The sequence below is a fragment of the Dreissena polymorpha genome, chromosome 15 (assembly GCF_020536995.1).
Source record: "Dreissena polymorpha isolate Duluth1 chromosome 15, UMN_Dpol_1.0, whole genome shotgun sequence".
NCBI classification, from domain to species: Eukaryota; Metazoa; Mollusca; class Bivalvia; order Myida; family Dreissenidae; genus Dreissena; species Dreissena polymorpha.
The window spans coordinates 65,017,364-65,038,383 of NC_068369.1; the positions used below are offsets into that span (position 1 = coordinate 65,017,364).

Below are 21,020 nucleotides of genomic sequence, written 5' to 3' on the forward strand. Positions count from 1 at the left end.
CTGTATATTTTGATTGTGCTTTTTGAAATGGTGTGTGTTTTACAGCTATTGTATGAACCCACATTGAAGCGGAGTGATGAATTGTCAAATTTTTATGAAAAGTTTTGAAAATTTTGGTAAAGTTTTGTGTTTAGGTCCATTTTATTCCTTAAGTATCAAAGCTATTGCTTTCATACTTGCAACACTTACTAACTATCATAAGGGGACTGTGCAGGCAAAGTTATGTAACTCTGACTGGTATTTTGACAGAATTATGTGCTCTTTTTATCCTTAGAAAATTGAAAATTTGGTTAAGTTTTGTGTTTAGGTCCACTTTATTCCTAAAGTATTAAAGCTATTGCTTTCATACTTGCAACACTTACTTACTATCGTGAGGGGACTGTGCAGGCAAAGTTATGTAACTCTGACTGGCATTTTGATGGAATTATGGGCCCTTTATACTTAGAAAATTGAAAATTTGGTTAAGTTTTGTGTTTTGGTCCACTTCACCCCTAAAGTATCATAGATATTGCTATCATACTTGGAACACTCACAAACTATCATATGGGGACAGTAAAGGACAAGTTGCATAACTCTGGTTGTCATTTTTACGCAATTTTGCCCTTTTTTGACTTAATAACTTTGAATATATGGTTAAATTTTGTGTTTAGATCAACTTTACTTCTAAAGTATCAAGGCTATTGCTTTCAAACTTCAAATAATTTCATGCTATCATATGAGTACTGTACCTGGCAAGTTGAATTTTACCTTGACCTTTGAATGACCTTGACTCTCAAGGTCAAATTATTAAATTTTGCTAAAATTGCCATAACTTATTTATTTATGATTAGATTTGATTGATACTTTGACAAAACAACTCTTACCTGACAAACCACAATAGACTCCACCCCCACGCCCCCCCCCCCCCCCCCCCCCCCCCCCCCCCCCCCCCCGAATCCCCCGAATGGTAAACATGGTTAAAAAAAAACACTTTTTTTTTTTGAAACATGGTTAAAAAACACAAATATTTTTTTTTTAATTTTATTTTTGAAATACCGTCCAACCATCCCACCCAAGAAACCCCCCCCCAAAAACAAAAATATATTTTTTTTGTATTTTTTTTGCATTTTTGGAAGATAATGTAATAAATGAACACACTATACACCCCCCTCCACTCCACCCCTCCCTCCTTTGTGATTAAAATTGAGATAGGTCCCTTCACCTTTAAAAAGAAAAATAGATGAGCGGTCTGCACCCGCAAGGCGGTGCTCTTGTTCGTATGTTATTGTCAGATCACAGACATTTCTGATCTAGTCGCAGCCATCTTGTCATGTTGAATGTGGTTGAATTTTAGTTATTTCTGGCAGCGACTCAACTAAGCATGAAGCAGGTTATTTTTAGATATGATGAAATCTCTGTTTTGTACTTATTTAAAGTGGTGTATCCATCTTTCTAAGCGTCCATAGTTTGTTTTACATAAATTTCTGTTCAAAATCCAATATGGCGGTGTATTTTTGTGTGAAGTCATTTTGAGCGTTCATGACCATTTTTATGGTCAATCGACGTCACGATGACCAACTTTTTAGGTCACTGACCCACTTTTTTTGGGGCAGGCGACCAAGAATTCTTGGTCGGGCCATAAAAACTGGTCATCGACCAACTTTTTGGGTCGCTCAAGTATATAAGGGTCCAGGAACTTTGTCATTTAATTCAGTCAAGCCGTAACATCAAGGGCATAACATCGTTTATTAAATATTCCAAAACTTGTAAGAAAAACTTAATATAAACTGAATTCATTGAACTAATGTAACTATATAAAAGAGAAATTTAAAAGATATACTATAATAACATATTTAGGATTGCGTATTTATTTAAAACTTAAACTCTTGTTTAGAATGAGTGTTGGACACTAGCGTGAGAGAGTTGTTTAAATATATGACTTATTTCTGAGAAGTTATCGCACTGTGTTATGTATTTGAAACTTGAAGAAAGTTGCACTGTTAATGTATACCTTGTGCTTGGCAAATTATAACTTCTATGAATTTCGCCGTTAAAGAATAAAAAGTTAATGAAGTTTGAAACTGACTTGTTTTCCTCATTTTAATAAGTAAACGTAAATACACATTAGTAATATTGAAATATTCCTGACAAGAATACACCACAGACGGCTCCCAACAATATATATATAAAATATCTTGGTTGTCCTTAGAAACAGAGCACAATTGGAATAAATTTTTCATTTCATATCATTAAATATTGATAAACTTGCTTTGTTTTCATAAGAAACGGCACCAAAATGGAATAAATTATAATAAATAAATATTAATAAAATTGCTTGGTTGTCCAAATGAAAAAAAGCCCAATGGGAAAAAACAACAACATTCAATATTTATGAAGTGAAGTCATTGTATCACACAAGTTGCTTGGACTAATGTCATCAGGGAATGCATGCCATATAATTATGTCCTAATTTTAGTCCTTTTTTATGTTTTGTCCCTCCATCCAGACATGGCAAATTTGCCCTGACGTTTGTAAAGTGATGCTTGTTCTGGTATCCGGACAAACAGCATCCGGACAATTGCCACCCTGTGTTTTTTGCATACCCGGACAGTCAGTCTGCACCTTGTAAATTTGTTGACCAGGACAATTGGCACCCGATTTAATTGTTAACCCGGACAATCAGCACCCGATTCAAGGTGATCGGTTAAGCCCGTCAGCACCTTGTTGAACTTATAAGTCTAATTTGCTAATTGGTTTGGTAAAAGAGATGATTAATGAATCCTGTCAACAAACTGTGTTATCAAACTAATTTAAGTGTGGATTGATTAACGTTATCTGCTTATTGGTTTTATAAGTAATTTCCAATTATTGTTAAACCGAGGAAATGATATTTCTGCGTGGACTGCCAATGTCTTCAAGTTTGTGTAGATAACAGGACGGAAATTACATCTGGCTTGCATTTTCCTTGCCCCAATATACATATATATATATAATTTGCAAACACCACAATACATGCAGATAGAACTCCTTTTGTCGCAATGTTCATCAGTTATTATTTATATTGACAATTAGCGATCTCATTTTTTACCAACCAATTTCAAACCATGTTTGGCCCTTATCACCAGCGGTGCTCTTGTTCGTATGTTATTGTCAGATCACAGACATTTCTGATCTAGTCGCAGCCATCTTGTCATGTTGAATGTGGTTGAATTTTAGTTATTTCTGGCAGCGACTCAACTAAGCATGAAGCAGGTTATTTTTAGATATGATGAAATCTCTGTTTTGTACTTATTTAAAGTGGTGTATCCATCTTTCTAAGCGTCCATAGTTTGTTTTACATAAATTTCTGTTCAAAATCCAATATGGTGGTGTATTTTTGTGTGAAGTCATTTTGAGCGTTTATGGTCAATCGACGTCACGATGACCAACTTTTTAGGTCACTGACCCACTTTTTTTGGGGCATCGACCAACTTTTTGGGTCGCTCAAGTATATAAGGGTCCAGGAACTTTGTCATTTAATTCAGTCAAGCCGTAACATCAAGGGCATAACATCTTGTAAGAAAAACTTAATATAAACTGAATTCATTGAACTAATGTAACTATATAAAAGAGAAATTTAAAAGATATACTATAATAACATATTTAGGATTGCGTATTTATTTAAAACTTAAACTCTTGTTTAGAATGAGTGTTGGACACTAGCGTGAGAGAGTTGTTTAAATATATGACTTATTTCTGAGAAGTTATCGCACTGTGTTATGTATTTGAAACTTGAAGAAAGTTGCACTGTTAATGTATACCTTGTGCTTGGCAAATTATAACGTCTATGAATTTCGCCGTTAAAGAATAAAAAGTTAATGAAGTTTGAAACTGACTTGTTTTCCTCATTTTAATAAGTAAACGTAAATACACATTAGTAATATTGAAATATTCCTGACAAGAATACACCACAGACGGCTCCCAACAATATATATATAAAATATCTTGGTTGTCCTTAGAAACAGAGCACAATTGGAATAAATTTTTCATTTCATATCATTAAATATTGATAAACTTGCTTTGTTTTCATAAGAAACGGCACCCAAATGGAATAAATTATAATAAATAAATATTAATAAAATTGCTTGGTTGTCCAAATGAAAAAAAGCCCAATGGGAAAAAACAACAACATTCAATATTTATGAAGTGAAGTCCTTGTATCACACAAGTTGCTTGGACTAATGTCATCAGGGAATGCATGCCATATAATTATGTCCTAATTTTAGTCCTTTTTTATGTTTTGTCCGTCCATCCAGACATGGCAAATTTGCCCTGACGTTTGTAAAGTGATGCTTGTTCTGGTATCCGGACAAACAGCATCCGGACAATTGCCACCCTGTGTTTTTTGCATACCCGGACAGTCAGTCTGCACCTTGTAAATTTGTCAACCAGGACAATTGGCACCCGATTTAATTGTTAACCCGGACAATCAGCACCCGATTCAAGGTGATAGGTTAAGCCCGTCATGCACCTTGTTGAACTTATAAGTCTAATCCGCTAATTGGTTTGGTAAAAGAGATGATTAATGAATCCTGTCAACAAACTGTGTTATCAAACTAATTTAAGTGTGGATTGATTAACGTTATCTGCTTATTGGTTTTATAAGTAATTTCCAATTATTGTTAAACCGAGGAAATGATATTTCTGCGTGGACTGCCAATGTCTTCAAGTTTGTGTAGATAACAGGACGGAAATTACATCTGACTTGCATTTTCCTTGCCCCAATATACATATATATATATAATTTGCAAACACCACAATACACGGAGATAGAACTCCTTTTGTCGCAATGTTCATCAGTTATTATTTATATTGACAATTAGCGATCTCATTTTTTACCAACCAATTTCAAACCATGTTTGGCACTTCCCGTCTGTAGATCTGCCGTGGAATCATATGGAATTCTATGGAAATCGTTAGATGGAATTCCGTGGAGTATTGGCACTAACTTTCCATCCGATTCCATGCAATCAATGGAAAAGTAAAAAAAAAAACAGAAGGAGGACTTGATATGGGATGGAATTCCATAAAATGCCGTGGAATTCCATAGAATTCCGTGGCATTCCATATATGCCGTGGAATTCCATATTATGCCGTGGAATTTCATAGAATGCCGTGGAATTCCATAGAATGCCGTGGAATTCCATGGAACGCCGTGGAATTCCATGGAACGCCGTGGAATTCCATGGAATGCCGTGGAATTCCATGGAATGCCATGGAATTCCATAGAATGCCGTGGAATTCCGTGAAAAGCTATGGAATTTAATAACAAGCTGGAATAAAATAGAAAAAAAACAGATTATAGATCAAAGGCATTTTATTGATTTTGAAAAACAAATGTGAATGTAACTAAAGGTTTCATCATAGCAGTTAAACAAGAACAAGATCTGGCATCAATCATTAACCACACACATGCAGTCACAGTACATATTCAAAAATGAGTGGTTTTACATTTTCATAAAGTACCAACTCTCTTAACCACAGGCATGCATGCACACATTCAAAAACACATCCATAAACATGCACGCATATACAGGTGAGAAAAGAAAAACTTATTAAAGGCACAATATAAAACATAGAAGTAGAATTTTACATTTCTCTTATGACAAGTATACTTCCTTTCCCTTCTCAAAAAAGTGTGTGAAATGTACGTTTTACGTACGTTTTGCGTGCGTTAAACGTGGCGGTATTGGCACTGCGTTTTTTGTGCGCTTTTTCTTACCGAGTGAGTTTTTAACAAAACAAACAAACAAGAAAATGTGCGCTTTTTGTGGATAAATGTGCGCTTTATGTGCGTTAAACGTGTGCTTTTTATAAGTGTGTTCAATGTGCGCTTTTATGTGCGTTAAATGTGTGTTAAACGTGCGCTTTTTATATAAGTGCGTTTTTGACTACCATATATGTGTGTAAAATGTGCGCTTTTAAGTGTGTAAATGTGCGCTTTTTGTGAGTAAAATGTGCGCTTTTTGTGAGTTAAATGTGCGCTTTTTTTATTTAAAAAGCGCACATTTAACTCACAAAAAGCGCAGTTATAACCCACATAAAAGCGCACATGTGTGTTAAAGTGCGCTTTTATGTGCGTTAAACGTGCGCTTTTTATAAGTGCGTTTTTGACTGCCATTTATGTGTGTAAAATGTGTGCTTTTAAGTGCGTTAAATGTGCGCTTTTTGTGAGTTAAATGTGCGCTTTTTTATTTAAAAAGCGCACATTTAACTCACGAAAAGCGCAGTTATAACCCACATAAAAGCGCACATGTGTGTTAAATGTGCGCTTTTATGTGCGTTAAATGTGCGCTTTTTAAATAAAAAAGCGCACATTTAACGCACGTTAAGCGCAGTTATAACCCACACAAAACGCACAATTTACGCACATGAATGGCAGCAAAAAACGCACTCACAAAAAGCACACTTGTGCGTTAAAGGTGCATCTTTTGCCTTAACAGTTGATTCAATTATATGCTGTTAAAAGATTTTTTTAATTCAGATATGCAATAAAAACCAATAATTATATAAACATATATATTTGTGTATTTTAATAATTACAAGATAATTCAATTTTATACTTTAATGTACACCAACATTTTTTAACATACATGAGTAATTAAATATCAATGGCAATTTGATGAAATAAATATAAAGATAATTTGATTATAAATAAACAAAAAATAATAGCATACTATAATAACATGTACAGTATATACACACGAACAGCTATATACATAAGAAAGATGCATATCAATCAAGGCCTTTCAGCATTTCTTTGAGGCAGCGGAGTGCAGCTCTCATCTTTCTCTCCAAGTCTGCCACCAGCCGGTCAAACTTCTTTGCAACTATTATACTGTCATGGCCTTTGCGCGATGCGTCTCGTGCATATTTTCATTTGATCAGGTCCTGAAAGATATTTTATAATGTAAGTGTTGAATATTGCTGTTATGGTAATCTTGTTGCTATAAAAATTATAAATTTAAATCAAAACTAGTTTGTTTGCTTGTTGTTTTTGGTTGTTTATTTTGCAATTTTAAACCCCTGATCACATGTGACTTAACGCTTTTCATAAATAAATACGTTTGATACAAAATACTGTTCGAAAATGTACCAAGATACGTGGTCTCATTTTGCTGTGTGGACTGGTCGGAAGTGTGACACCTTTAAAATGCAATAACCAGTACCCTGTATAGTTTTACCTCTAAACAAATCCAGCTTTTCTTGGTCAAGGAGAGGGCGCGGTTTTCCCACTCCTGTTCTCCTCATGTCGGCCAGCTTGTGCAGGGTAAAACCTGGTATTCAAGTCCATACATCAGGTAGTCTCTCTTTTGCTCCTTTTTTTGGCAGGCGATGCGATGATGCACATTCTTTCCATGGGGTTTAACCTTTTAATTTAAAAGTTTTCATTTAATATGGGGGAAAAATCTGTTCATTAATGACCAAAAATAGGTATAAATAACTTTAAGATGACAATAACCATAAAATACAGCCATAATAATTCAAATGGTGTTGTTTTTTCTTTAAAATTGCATTACATTTACTCATCCATTTACATTTCCCAGTGACAATACATAAATTTGATAATGATCATAATTAATTCAATAAACTAAATAAAAAAAGGGATGCAGAATTGAAAATACGAACCTGTTACAACAGACTGTTCTTCAGTATTCCAAAAATACAGGCAGTTGTTGAACTAGACCATATCACTTTATATGTCTTTAACCACCCACTTTTAATCTCCTTTATTGTTGATTTACACATTGTAGTAAATACACATTTTTTTCATCACACAATACTTCATGCTGAAAGTATTTCAAGACATTTTACACTAGAATAATAAGTCTTAATTCTAGCTTAAAGTCAGTTGCTGATGCTGCTTGTTTTCAAAAAATAACTTCCTATCTGCGGTTCTCAAATAGATGGTGCCTGAACAAATCAAAAGTATATCAACACCCCTTAGTTAGGCTTAGATGGAGGACTGATAGGGACTGGCTATTCTCTTATCTGATACCATGCTGTGTCTAAGCCAAAAATTGCATAATTTGAGAAATACTGATAAGGCAGTCATTTCAACACCAAAATATTTATTGAATAATACACAGCACCCTTAACACATTATATTTAATTGTAAATATTTAAATATAACATGCTGAATGGTTTTAGCAAATAATATTAATAGTATAAATATTATTTTAATTGCCTTTTAAAATGTATGTTTATGGTCAATGTGGTAGACATTAATTGTATTAGGGTATAAATATCAGTATAAGAAAGTTCAAATACTTATTTATGTTGAGGAAATATAATTGATACTATCAAGCCCACATAATACTTTTGACACTTTCAATATTTTTAATTAGTTACGCACAGTCTGATTTAGGTGGAATTTTTTAGAAATGTTTGAGATTAAAACGTAAGCAATAGGTATGCATTGAAATTGTATGATAAAGTATGTAAACATTAAACAGGTTAATATGGACAACCAGTAAATTTATTCAAACTGCCCCTTATATTATTACAGGTTACTGAGATATATGTCTATGTTTAATCATTTGATGTAAATAAATTGTTAGAGCCTGCAACAATTTTGTTTCTTGTTCAATTTCTGTACAACATTTGCTAAACGGTTGTTAAAGACGCACTTTTTAAGAAGTGTGTTAAACATGTGTCTTTTTAGATACATCCTTTTAAAACAGATCATATGATAAAAACGCACTTATGAAATAAAAGACTAACTTATGCTTAAAAAAGACGCACATCAAAATAGAAAAACGCACTTTTGTGAGAAAAAACCCACATCTGTAAACCTTAAAACACACTTCTTAGATAAAAGACGCACTTCCTAAATAAAAGACGCACTTCTTAGATAAAAAACACACATTTTGCTCACATCTACACTCAAAAGCGCACTTACAGATGAAGAAAACACACAAAAAACGCACTTCCTAAATAAAAGACGCACTTCTTAGATAAAAAACACACATTTTGCTCACATCTACACTCAAAAGCGCACTTACAGATGAAGAAAACACACAAAAAACGCACTTTTTCACTAAAATAACACACTTGAATAGAAAAAACGCACAAAAAGCGCACTTAAATGCACTTTTGAACACTGAAAACGCACATATTAACAAAAAACACACAATGAACGCACTTTTAAGTGCGCTAAATGTGTGTTTTGGTAAAAAGTGCATTTTTATTTGACAAGGGTTCTCACATATGTTCATAAACACACACAATTACATGCACACACACACATCACGCACAATTGTTCTAGAGTTTTTTCTCATAAATTTTAACGTTCAACAACTGTTCCTTATTAATTCTAGAACACTTTCAGTATGATAACAGAAGTTCAGTTCTAGTTGATGTGTTCCAGTACAATTCTAGAAAAGTTCCGAAGGTTAACTTTAAATATTTAAGTCTGAAACCAACTTTCTAGAAAACAAATTCCCATGCAGACAGCCAGTATTCAAGTACTGAGCATATTTAATAATAATACATAACAAATTAACAACTGTTGTAAACTTGTTATTTATTATACTATGCTCAGTACTGTTGAACATGGACTTAATTCAATTATCCAAGTTTCAAATTCCTAAATTAAAAAACAAACAAATAAATTAAGACAAAAAACAAACACAAAATACAATTCACAAAATGAATAACTGGTCTTTTTTATACAAGAAGTAACCAAAATAAAACATGTCACCAGCAACAGACTGCCAGGCTTAACACAGAGGCCAGTTTTTAAAAATGTTTGTCCAAGTCTTCCACTGCCATTTTCCTTTTCTTCTGAGAATATTGAACACCAGTCACTGCCTCCGGGTCCTTTTTGGTATGAGGTACATTGTATACTGCTCACATGTGCTCTACAGAATAAAAAATCATAAAAATGTCTAAAGCAAAGAGTTATTTACATTCAAACTATAACAAGAGATTTCAAAGCAATATGGTCCCCTACCTGTTAAACTTCACTATTTTAAGTTTGTTAAATATATTTGTTGCCATAGCAACCAGAATTCTTGCATTATAAACAACATGAAATGACGTGCAAAATGTCCTTATTGTCATCTGTTCATGTTTCAAGTTTCATGAAAAAATACTTAGAACTTTTAAAGTTATCCCAGGATCCAGAAAAGTGTAACTGACTTAGACCAATATATTGAATTTCAAAAAGACAAAATACTTTCAGGTGGTTAACATTAAATAACTTATCTAGCCCAGGGCATGACAATATTTACCATGAATTTGTGGCCCTGTAAGTCCTCTAGGTAAATGCGCTTAAAGAGCCGCTTTGCTGTTGGATTATTTCCCTGCCAAACTCTGCAGTATCTTCCATCAACTGGTCAATGGTAATTAAAGCACATAATGAAAATGTATAGGGAACGTAATTCATGAATTGTTTTAAATATTAAGTTGTTAAATGGTCTTTAGAAAGAGAACTAAAAACGAAGTGAATACATCGCAAAGCAGTAAGCATAACTTAATTTGTTGGTATGATTAGTACAAATTTATTATTGCTATAATTAGAATGATGTGTAATTCTATTGGTATGAAAATGCACACTCAGATACCTAAAAACCAATTCCATTGGTTTAATTTTTTATTTACAAGCAAATACGTTGAATTGATATCCCCCGCCACCATGCTTCTGGACACATAAGTATTATATTTGACACTCAAACAAGCATTTTTTAAAGATACAAAGGGCCATAACCCCGTTTTTAACAGATGGTGTACAATTCCATTTGGCGTGCATCATCCTCTTATCCATATATATACTCGAACCAGGTTTCAATGAAATCCGCCGAAGAACTTCCAGGATATGGCCTTGGACACACAAAAAAGCATTTTTTCAAGATACAAAGGGCCATAACTCTGTTATTAACTAATGGTGTACAATACCATTTGGCATGCATCATCCTCTTATCCATATACATACTCATAACAAGTTTCAGTGAAATCTGCCAAAACACTTCCAAGATATGGCTACGGACGGATGGAAAGACGGACAGACGGACGGACAGACAACGCCAAAACAATATTCCTTCGCCTATGGTGGGGGATAATAATAAACATTAACACCATTAATGAGCATTGAGTGCTCAACATGCACAGTACAAAACTTCCTTAGCCTCAGTTCCATAACCTTGCATGATAAAATTCCAATACTACATTCAACGTTATTAATTTCTCCACATAGGTCTTATTACTTCCTTTTTCAACCTGCAAACTCCACTAAGTGAAAATTTGGGTGACAGCTGCTTTTAAACTAATATTTGCCATACTAAAACCTCAAATATCACATAAAAAGGTCTACAATAATGTCATAAGAAGATTAAATTTAAAGGAATATTTAGAAATAATAAAAATCACAAACCTTCAGTTGTTGTTCTATTCCTAGACAGACTACTCAAACACTGTATGCATCACTCTTTAGCAATATTTTATGTCACTTTCCAAATGATATAAATACATAAGTATTTTAAGAAAGTGTTTTTAATGGAAAAACTAATGAACTCTTCTGTTTGTTAAATTTTTTAACTTTATTTTAACAAGTTAAACCAGTACATTGTCCACCATGTTTCATGTTTCAATCTAATAGGTAAACTTTCTGTATTTGAATTCAGCCAATTAGAAAAGGCTGTTATATCTTATAACCAATAGATTTGCAGCAAACATACCCAACATCTGATGAACAACACATGCTTGGCTTATCAGATAGATTGTTATTTGACAACCTGGACTGGCTAAGTTTGATATTGAGAAAAAACAGTGTGTATACCACTTGGACAGGGTTAAGGAATTTAAACTTGTAGAAATTGCTTTGAAAGTAACAACTACTCCTACTTCTGCAGAACTACTACTTTAATTACTACAGCATTAACAACAACACCAACAACAACAACAGCAACAATAACAGCAGCAACAACAACAGCAGCAACAGCAGCAGCAACAACTGCTACTACTGCAACAACTGCTACTACTGCTACTTCTATTGCTACTACTATTGCTACAGAAACTGTTTATGCTACTACTTCTACTACTACTACTACCACCACAACCTCTACTGATATAAAAAACACTACTGCTACTACATCAATTACTACAACAACAACACCTACTACAACAACAACAACTACTACTACTAATACAGCCACTACATCTACAACTATTACTACTACTGCTGCTGCTGCTGTCGCTACTATGAAGTCTATTTGGCTATTTGTAAGTGTAAGGTGTTGTATATGTGTTCTTATTCCCCATTAGAACTTTTGTAGAACTTACTGGTTCTTAAAGCGTTCTAGATGTGTTCTAGAACTACATTTTAAAACATTTTTAGAAATTTTTGACCATATTTTGTCCTTGAAATGTTCTAAAAAGGTTCTTGAAATAATTGGAACAGTTTCAGTCCTAAGCCATTTTCCACAAATGTTCTGGATTTATTCTAAAAAACCTGTTTTGGAACAATTCCAGAACATACGTTTTAGAACACAAATATGGAACAGTTCCAGAACTGTTCCAATTTCTAGAACAAATTTATAATTATCTTTATTGCATTTTCTTTCAAATACAAAATACATGATGCAAATAAATTCATACATGTATTAAACTACAAATACATTTCAGACAACCAGCGAAAATTTTCTAAGTTATTTTCCATTGATTTCCATCCAAGAAAATGTATAAGTTATTTTCCATAACGATTTCCGTTGAAAAAAATGGCTAAGTCCAACTTTCCATGGTGTTTTCCATACATTCCGTGGAAATGCATGGAATTTTAGTCGAGATTCCGTGGAACTCCATAACAGCTTCAGATGGAAAATTGGCAAGTGGATGGAATTCCATCAAATTCCATGGATTTCCATCGATTTCCGTAGAATTCCATAATATTTTCTATGGAATTCCATAGAAAAGTGCTAATGACTATGGCAGATCTACAGACGGGTTATCACCAGCCTATAAGAACACATTCAAGCTAAGTACTTTTGTTGATGCCTGATCAGCAATGAACTTCTTTGATTTTGTCACTCTCTCAAACAATTGTGTAACAGTTGCGATGGACATATTGTTACTTATTCATAGTTTCGGAAAACGGAGTGCGTGTGTGTACACATTTGGCTACAACTCTTTCTCAAAATCACCAATGAAATATCCTAGATGTTCAGAATTCCAACTTTAAGAAAAGTGAATTTGGCTACAGAATTTTTTAGAGAGGTGAATAGGACCCAGGAAGTAAGCGCGCTGTTTATTTTGTGACAATGGATTTGCAAAAAGATGGGTAAGATATGACTGGAGTACTTAACACAAGTTTTCACTCATAGTGAGAAACTGTCTCAGACACCACACTGTTGCCATGGAAACATAATGCTGTTTTCTTGGGAACAATCAGTCTTTAAGATCTGATTAATTTGAAATTTATGAAGCTTGTTAATAGGCTTTCATTAGTGAAACCATGCATACATTAAAACAAATGAGGAATCTTAAGTATTCTAGTTGCAAATTATGTTCAAACATTTTTAATGAAAATAAATTCCATGAAATACTTAAAAGACTGTGTCATTAGATATATTGTCACATTCAATAAGTGATAGCAACAAATTGTGGGTGAAAGTCACATTCAATAAGTAATGGCAACAAATTGTGGGTGAAAGTCTCATTCAATATTAAGTGATGGGAACAAATTGTGGGTTAAAGTCCCATTCAATAAGTGATGGCAACATATCGTTGGTGAAATGTTCAGACTACTGTTCATTTATGCTCAAGCTTATAGAATGAACTATATTGTGTCAACTGTTCTTCTGATTACCTGACTCTGTCAAATAGAATGTTTTAGTCTGTCCAATGTATATAGTGTCTATACAAATAATACTAACTTATATTTAAATGACATGTTTGCAGGCCCGTACCCAGGCCATGGGCCCAGGGGCCCGGGCCCCCCAGCTGGCTGTGGAATTATGATTTTTTTTTAAATAATGGGCCCACTGCAATATTTTCTCTCATGAAAAGGCCCACAGTACACTTTTCCTCAATACAAACAGCAGCTATGTTTTATTGTCCCTGATAAACAAGGGGATTAGCGCTTGCCAATGGAGATAAGCCCCTAGGCAATGTTTTCTTATCGCCTTCTACACACACCCGCGATCAGTCCCCCATTGTGATCCTGAATGCTTCATCTATCGATGGCTGATGTAACATGTAATTTGATTAGTCAAGGAAAGAATAGCAGCAAATGGAAGCAACTGCTACAGGAGGTCGTAGACTATAGTCTGATAATTGCTGACGCAGGTTTTTTTTCCTTCTTTGAGAAGGGGCCATATTCCCTAGACGTATATTTCCCCTCTAAAAGTTTGATTTTTTTTTTGGAAACCTTTAAATGGAAATTGTTAGGTCCCAATTGGGAATATTATGTACTTTTTTACATTGTGAATGGGGCCCTGAATTTGAACGGGAACATCAACTCTGACAAAGGTATTAAAACTGAGTATTTATCATTTTTGAACGGAAATCACTAAAAAAGACTACAGATAGATAGTTAACATGTTTGTTGAAAAGAAATACAGATTCATAAATTTGTCCAGCAACAGATAAGAATTTGGCAGAATTCAGTATTTAAAATAATTGAGTACCGAGAACTGAGTATAATGTCAACCTATTAATGGTTCATTGGTAAAAAAATAAGTAAAATTGAAACAACAAATCGATCTTATTATATTAGTTAACCTGATCCAGTGTAGAAAAATATTGAATTATTAATTTATCTGTTGCCTTGAATTTGTTTGAAAACAGTAAAATATGTTAAATTGATTATTTTAGACTTTCATTATTTCCCTAAAAATAAGGCGTTTCGCGCAATTTTGCCCCTTAAAAAGGCAAGGTTTTTTCTCAAAAATAAAAAAAAAACTTTGAAGTTTTTGATTTGTGAAAAAAAAAAAGTGGAAGCAATTAGAGAGGTGATATGGATAATCGTCATTAGTTTAAACCTGTAAGTTTCATATTCACACCAATGTTTAAAGCTTAAGACTTCCGAAATGTGCTGATTTACTTGTTATATTCCATAAATTAATATCACAAAATAAGGTTTGTATAAGCATTAAAATTACCTTGCAAAGTGCCAAATTCAATGTTTTTTTTTTTTATATAAATAGGGAGGTACCCCTTCCAAATTCTCACCGGTTGGGCCCCCCCCTCCAGTCAAAAAATCCTGCGTACGGCCCTGTGTTTGTATTGCCACAGATATGTATAGTGATATAGTTGTTATGTCTTTTCAAAGACAACTCTTTTTACTGACATTGTCGCTGAGTAAACCGTTTTCATTTCAGCTACAATCAGTGATTTTTTTCTTGTTTTTATTGATCGGCTATAGTAAATCATAATTAATAATCCAATTGGAAAGTAGACCTAATTTGAGATTTCAATTGTTATAGTTCCATTTGTAGATATGTGAGATCAAGCCCTAAATTTTTGTTAATATTCTATAAATTACCTAGACGAAATTCCAGCAAATATGATTTTCTTATGTTTGTGAATATTAAATGACAATATCTCAATTTGCTGTCCCTTAGCTGACTGACAGTTTTTGGGTTATGAATTTAAAATGCAAATCACTCTGTAAATGTGAATTTGTGCAAATTCAAAATCTGTATACATCAATAATGTTCAAGCCAGTAGCAATCAGCATTGATTATCCATCGGATTGGTTTATTTGAAAACATTAGGGTAAAGCATAAATGTTTTGCTGGAATTAATGAAGCAGCTACAGTTCTTTATTTAGTGTACAGATTTTTTTGTTGATATTTGAGTAAAAAATTATCATGGCACTTTTAATGTTTGTTGATACCTTGCATCTGTATTTAATTTAGAAACGGTTAAAGAGAAGTAACATAAATAAAGGTAATCTTCTTTGCATTGGTAGAACCTAAAAGGTATATGGAAACAATTTTTTTACAAATAATATTTTGGATTTTGTAGAAGTGATAAGTGGAAATCAGATTTGTTTAGAACTTCTTTCATTTTATTAGATTCTTCAATATTAGAGATTGGATGCTCACATCATATAACATTTTCAATTTTTGCTGTCACTTTTTAAAAATTTGTTGCAGGTACAAGCTGCAAATTATATATGCTTATTTTATAATAAACGCATTAAAGGGACTGTCAACCACGACGACAAAGAAAAATAAAAGTTGAAAAATAATGTATTTTTTACAATTATCAGTTTATATTGATTAAAATATCACGACTGGTATATAATATTACTTGAAAAAAAGTTGTTAAGTTTTCATATTTTCAGTATATTCGGTAAAACATTTTACTGGGTATGTCTACCAGGTAGCTACTAGTTAACTATAAATAACGCCAGTAGATTGATCATCATCGTCATGCGGTAAACCCAGGAATGCAAATTGTGCATGGGTAGTGAATTGTATATATACAGTACAGCCAACGCGGAACAAACGTTTTTCGAGATCCGCGGCGGCAAGGCGAAACAAGTCGATGCCGCGTCAGTCGTTGAAGCCGCGTCAGTATGCTGCGGCAAGTTGCATTTCGCCGCAAAGCTTCGCATCTGTCCGCCGAGGCATGCCGCGATCCGCGACATGATGCCGAGTCGATGCGCATCATGAAATAAAAAATCTTTGTATAATTATTAGTTACATGTAGTTAACAAATTTTGAAAGAACAATTATAATAATAATTAAAATCATAATAATTTTTTTGTGCGCGGATTGTATTAGCATATACATGTAAGCATAGTTAATGTGTCTGGCCAATTAAGTTTGTTTCCCACCCGTAGTGTATGTATTTCACACATAAACAAGGTCACGTAATTATGTTTTCGCTTATACTAGTGGTCAAGGCTCCAGCATATGGTGGATTTATAAATTAATTGCATGTTGATTTTGCTATAACATTTAAGTTGAGAAAATTAGCAGTTTGAAGCCACATCAATAATCAAGACCGTGAAGACGTATTTGTTGTTTTGTTAATTATCAGCTTATTATAACTATTGTTTGAATATGCGTATATAAACACGTTTTATTTTGTTCATATTATACAGTTAATATCACTACTAATTACCCGATAACCCGTATATTCCAGTTTTAAAGCAAATGCCGGTTAATATTTACGATACACAAACATTCTCCATATTTCTTTAAGTATCAAATACATTTTGGCATTTGTTACTGTTTATAGAGATGATGAAATAACGTCTAATCGGGGCGTGTTTTTTTTGCACCGAATACGCGATTTACGCCTGACGTGATGTTCATGTATTTATACAACACAAAATACACCCACACTAATTTCCAAATGACGTTCTACATGTCTGCATAATTTTTGCGCGCTTTTTATGAAACAAAGGATATTTTAGCACTGTTTTTTTTATGCTAGAATTTGCCAAAGGTCGCGTTAGCATTAAAATTTGGAAGTGTGTTTCGGATTTCAAATTTAATAATGATAATTTGATAATCGAACGAAACATTAACAGTTGCGCGTAATTAATTCAACGATAATTTGTTAAAGGGCATTGTCATATTGCTTATTAAAACGTGAAAATAATAATTATGAAACCAGCGTAAATCTTGGTTTCTACGCTACGCATACATGTATGAACATGTAGGTTGATATCTTTTCACTCGATCCGCCGCGTACGTATGCAGCGGATTTACTCCGCAAAAGTACGCGGAGTTAATACAGACTCGGCGTCGTTGCGCGGAGCGATGCAGAGTGCCACAGCGAAACGCCGCGTGAACACACGATTCGGCTGCCGCATACTAATAATCTTGCCGTGGCGTAGCCGCGGATTTTGTTTGTGCCGCGTTGGCTGTACTGTATATATAAATAATGATCAATCTACTTGTGTTATTTAAAGTGTGTATATCGTTATGTCACTTATCACATCGCAAAATTTTATAACCGAATATACTGAAAATATAAACTTTTTTCAAGTAATGTTATATACCAGTCGTGAAATATTAATCAATATAAACTAATAATTGTGAAAAAAAACACGATATATTAGAACTTTTCTTTTTCGTCATTCGTGGTTGACAGTCCCTTTAATGTATCATGAACATATACCCTCTAGGGTGGCATATAGCAGTTGCACTGTTCCTCCGTCCGTCCGTCCGTCCATCCGTCTGTATGTCTGTCTGTCCGTCTGTCTTGTCTGTCCGCCACACTTTTGTGTTTAGGTTTCGAAAAATGCTCCTAACTTCTATGTCTCTTTAGATGTTACCTTCATATTTGGTATGCATGTGTATATGGACAAGGCCTTCCCATACGCTCGCAATTTTGACCCTTTTGACCTTGACCTTGAACCTAGGGTCCGCGTTTAGGTTTCGAAATCTGCGTTTAGGTTTCGAAAAAGCATTTTTCGGGGGCATATGTCTTCCGATGGAGACAGCTCTTGTTACGCATTAAAAAATAATTAGGTACAACCTTGAATCTAGAGGGCCATGATGGCCCTTAAGCGCTCACCTGAGTTCTTGGAATTGCTGTAGTCCTGGTGATCTAGTTGTTTACCCCATTTCACCCAGATTCAAACTTGGCCTAGGTATTTTAAAGATAAGCATACTTTACCTTTTATTTATAGACTACACATGTGTACTAGTTATAACTTTAAGGCATTGTAATTTTACTTTATGTTACACGTCCAAGAAGAATTCAAGTATTGTTTGCCCATAAAGCTCAATTATAGTGTTGTTTTCCAATTAATTGTCAGAATAAGAAGTTAAAATCATTTCCAGTTTGTTTTGCTACCAGATAATTTTTAGTAAGAAAAAGTGCTTAAAATTTCTTAAAGTATTTTGTTGAACACATGTTGTCGGAAGAACCATTATTACTCTATGTTTTTGTGTTAGATATTAAAATTATTCACACAATACATATGTTGGAAAGTTTAGAGACAGGTATGTTATGTATGTTTGTTTATTATTATCTTGAAAATATATCAACAATAAATCAATGTGCCATATGTTTATTATGTTGAACTCTCCTTTCTCTGGTTTTAAATAAATTTAACATCACATATTTGCAATCTTTTACCTGAAATAGTATTTTTAAAAGAAAAATAAATAAATAAACATACTGCTTTCCTAACACTGTATAATTTTCCTCTATAACACAAATGTTATGGTCCATTGCCCTCAGGCATTCATCTGCCGGGTTTTATAACCTTAATCCTTTTGTAAAAACAGAAGGATCAGCAGATACAGGGTGCAGAATCAACGGGGTTTTCAGGGGTTTACACACTGGCTGGACAGAAGAACTTTTTTTTTTCTCAAGTTATTGAAATGCATTTGCAAAAATATATAGTGCATACAATACAGTTTTTCTTGCATTTTGTGCTGATATCTAAAGGTATAAGAATATAATCCTTGAATACATCTAAAATCTGTGACCAAATTTTACGTTTCATGAAACATAACCGGCCATTAACCGTGTACAACATATGCAGGAAACAAGTGATGTGTTTGTCAGAAACACAATGCCCCTTCTGCGCCACTTTGAAGCCATATATTTGACCTTTGACCTTGAAGGATGACCTTGACCATGACCTTTTACCACTCAAAATGTGCAGCTCCATGAGATACACATGCATGCCAAATATCAAGTTGCTATCTGAAGTGACATAGAAGTTATGAGCATTTTTCAAAATCTTAACGCGAAACCTTAACGCAAAGTGTGACAGAGGGACAGACGGACAGACAGACGGACGGTCCGATCACTATATACCCTCCTTCGGGGGCATAAAAATAAAAATTGTGAACAAGAACACATGCTTATTAAATAAAGTAATTCTGATGTATTTGACATTGCCATAAGCAGCCTAAAAATCTGTCTTTTATGCACAAGTCGAAATTCTAAAGAAAACTTGATTTAAAAAGTTTTTTGAAATAAAACACCACTTACCGTCTTGTAAAATCCAATCAAGTTAAAAAGTGGAACCCCCAAAAGTCACTTGATCCTGCACCCTGAGATAAGTGAAAACAGGGCAGAAATCTGGTAAATTAGCACTGTAAAATATACTGGCATTAATTATGGTCAAAAACATGTATGTCTGAAGTGTGGAGTCACAAAACATGATCATTTTGGCTAAAAAAAATGGTGTGTCTGAAATTTTATATTTTCTGAAAACGTTAGTAATTACTGTATTTTTAGATGAGAATATAGTATCAGTGTACTGTTAGCTTGACTGCAACTTTTTCTTTTCAGTGTATTGTAAGATATGTAACCACTTTTTGTGTCATCAGTTTGTAGTCAATTTATTCACAGCCTGTTATAGAAAGCAACTTTTCATAAGTGTCAAACCCGACAACAAGCCAGAACAATTGGCGGAAATCATCCAACATACTTGTGTGTGTATTTTATTTACAACTGTATTTTATTTACGACTGCATGTATATGCTTAGCTGCCCCTGTGCCCTTTCTTGGGAAAAATTAAATTTTGAGCCAATTAAGGTAAACTTTATTCTCATGTTGCCCAGGTATTCACCAAATACATCATTTTTATCCCAATATACCAGTGCACATGTACTGACCAATGCGACCTTAATGTGCACTGGTAAGACGCCACCTTAGTTCCTTGACCGCATCTGTCTTTTTATGCAGTGTTCTGGCTCTTTGTCTGATCTGATTAACTGGCATTATTGGGTGTCAGTGTCGGTGTCGTACGGTGATAAAATATGTGATCTGGTATTCCCAGATCTAATCAATTAGTAATGTCATGTCTTTAAAACCACTTTCCATATATTACTGAAGGCAAATATATATCTTCCAAAATTCTCCCCTGAATGCATTTTTCCCCAACATAGATTACTGTCTTTGACAATGATTTTACTTTTTATGGTGCTTTAAGAAGTGCTAGCCATTTATTATTTTCTTTTATATCCTGGGTAATAACATTGTGAAATTTATCTTCAAAAGCTGTCCCCTGAATCCATTTTTTTTTCGAGACATAGATTACTGTCTTTGCCAATGATGTTTTGTTTTATGTTGTTTTG

At 33.8% G+C, this 21,020-nt stretch overlaps 2 protein-coding genes across 2 annotated transcripts in view; one reads left to right on the top strand and one right to left on the bottom strand.

Moving 5' to 3' along the window:
* Positions 1-21,020, bottom strand: part of LOC127859356 (uncharacterized) — a 181,739-nt gene that overhangs the window by 75,845 nt on the left and 84,874 nt on the right. The gene's annotated exons all lie outside the window — the stretch shown is intronic.
* LOC127859355 (BTB/POZ domain-containing protein 16-like) overlaps positions 1-21,020 on the top strand; it is a 77,917-nt gene that overhangs the window by 37,853 nt on the left and 19,044 nt on the right. The gene's annotated exons all lie outside the window — the stretch shown is intronic.